This window comes from Heliconius melpomene, chromosome 16 (assembly GCF_056956725.1).
Source record: "Heliconius melpomene rosina isolate 202511_hmr_F chromosome 16, ASM5695672v1, whole genome shotgun sequence".
NCBI lineage: Eukaryota > Metazoa > Arthropoda > Insecta > Lepidoptera > Nymphalidae > Heliconius > Heliconius melpomene.
Genome location: NC_140404.1, coordinates 1,623,723 through 1,626,263, shown reverse-complemented (window position 1 = coordinate 1,626,263; position 2,541 = coordinate 1,623,723). Strand labels below are relative to the sequence as shown.

The 2,541-nt window shown below is 34.0% G+C and overlaps 1 non-coding gene across 1 annotated transcript; it reads left to right on the top strand.

The window, feature by feature from the left end:
- The first annotated feature begins 1,836 nt into the window (after positions 1–1,836).
- Positions 1,837–1,907, top strand: TRNAV-GAC (transfer RNA valine (anticodon GAC)). Its single transcript has one exon. It is a non-coding gene; the product is annotated as a tRNA-Val (tRNA).
- The last annotated feature ends 634 nt before the right edge of the window (positions 1,908–2,541 follow it).

The following is a 2,541-nucleotide window of genomic DNA, read 5'->3' as shown; positions in this document are numbered from 1 at the left end:
TTTTTCTGATTATTTAGGCGATGGTCGTGGGCTCGATTATCAATTAGGATAATTTTTTTTTTCGTAATTTTTACACATTATAATTGCCACTTGAAGAGGCACGCTTGGACACATTTGGTCTTCTCATGACCACGGAGTAGTGCAGATCATTCAGGACGTCAGGTTTTCAAAAAATGCATTAAGTTTAAATATACACGATTAATCAGATGTATGGGGAACCGAGTTCTTAACACTAGGTTCCCTTTACCTATTCTTCAGTGGACGGGATACAGCATGAAATTGAAAAATAAATAGTTTATGAGTTTCATTTAAATCCACTCAGCATAATGAGGGGGTTAAAGATACTTCTTTTTCAAAATTATAAAAGAAATTGTAGGATTGATTCCATCATTGTAAATACTTAAAAAGGGGCAAAAAGACACAAATCGCTACCCACTTTTCTGCTTATTGCATTTCATTTGTCCATCCGCATAATCCGTGAGATATGTAGTAATATAAAAAAATATAAATCCGGCATAGATAGTCCGCCATTATGAGTAACATATAAAAAAAAACCTAACCTAAACTAATATACTCTTATTTTGAAACGTCTTTTTTTATTTAGCTTTACGCTGTATTCCGCAAATAGCAGGGTAGGAACCAAGGAACCTGATATTAAGACACTCCGTTGACATTAAGACACTATCTTTTTCTACTTTAAATCCCGATGGATACCCTATTGAGTGTCGAAACTCAACAGAATGAGAGAATGAAAATATTAAATATTTCATTCCCTCCATTCCATGGGAATCGAACCAAAAACCGACCGATTGATTTCCTAATATTTTTACGAGTATATTTGACTCTATCTATAAGATTTGCCTTTGTTCTTAGCCAGTGATGCACCGTGCACTATGTTAATGTATGCAAAGTAGGAGATTAAGCTTTAATCAAACTATTTATAAGCAAGCGTATGAGAATCATAAACAAAGTGACGTTTGCATTTTAATAAGTAGATGAAGAATCCTAAAAGTTTAAATTTTATGATAAAGTTATTATATTTATGTATATAGGTAGTGATATGACACTACGTTATACTTTTGTTTGTTAATGCATTTAATATACAAGCGGACGCGCGCAGATTCGCTTACTTATTTTGGGGGTGAATTCTAATAAACCATAAAACATGTGTTCAATGAAATATTTTTAAGAGTCTAAATTTCAAATTTTATAATAATCGGTGGCGTTTTAAAGATTTTTCCATACAAACTTTCAACCCCTTATTTGCACCCTTAGGGGAAAAATTCTAGAAAACCATGAAACATGTGTTCAATTAAATACTTTTAGGAGTCTGAATTTCAAATTTTATAAATACCGGTGCCGATTTAATTTTTTTTCCATACAAATTTTCAACCCCTATTTCGCCCCTTTAGGGTTAAAATTTTTCAAAATCCCGTCTTAGTGGATGTCCAGATTACGAAAGTAAACATCTGTCCAAACTTCACGTTTCTACCATCAGCGGTTACGGCTGTGCGTGCGTCTTACCTCAGTCATTGAGGACAAGTCCTTTTATATATAAAGATAATGATTGTGATAAGAAAAATAAAAGAGAAATAAAGAAAGATTTCCTTTATATTTCTAGCATTTTTGGATGTATACGTGGAACTTAGAATCTAATCTTGTGTCTATCCAGATCGAATAAACGAAAATAATTTTGTTATTAATTTTGAGTGGAAAATCAAACCCGCAACTTTTCATTTTAATAAGTACTTTAGAAGTTGTTACAATATCAAAAAATCCTGGCTGCGAAACGGCTCGCCACTCGCCATGCGTCCGCCGCGCCCGCCTGCCTTACATGCATCGGTGGTTCAGTGGTAGAATGCTCGCCTGACACGCGGGTGGCCCGGGTTCGATTCCCGGCCGATGCATTCTATTTAATTTTCCTCACAGGCAGCCACGTCGTGCTTGCTTTTCATCAGGGACAGAATACCCTCTTCAGAATAACCACAAGCTCGAAAAAAAAACCCGCCTGCCTCTATAGCAACGAAGACTTAGATGCGTTTGCACGTATTGGATAATTCAAGTTGAATGTATTATTTCAGCGCGATATATTTGGTTTCATATTTTTTGTAGTCGTTATTAGTAGGTAGGTTTTTGCTTATAATTTCTTCCGTTTAAAAATACTCATTTAACTATCTAAAAATAGTCATTTAAATATATTTTAATAAGTACTTGAAAATATTAGTAGCACAGATTTAAAATTACGGTACCTACTAAAAATCCTTGCTGTGTAAAACAATTGTAAAATCCTTATTGAAACTACGAAAATGCGGGTTGCATTAGGGTTTAATTAATTTTCACATTATCTTAAGTGCTTTGCAAACATACATTATATGAATAATCCAGTAGTAAAAGCGGGCGAAGCCGCAAGGGGGTCGCTAGTTTGACTATATATCTAACTAATTCAGAAACAGTACTAATAAAAAAACAAACCAAATAACCAATTTTAAAAGTAATTTCACATTTCAATTAGGAAAACCGACGTATCTAGTACAGAAGGAA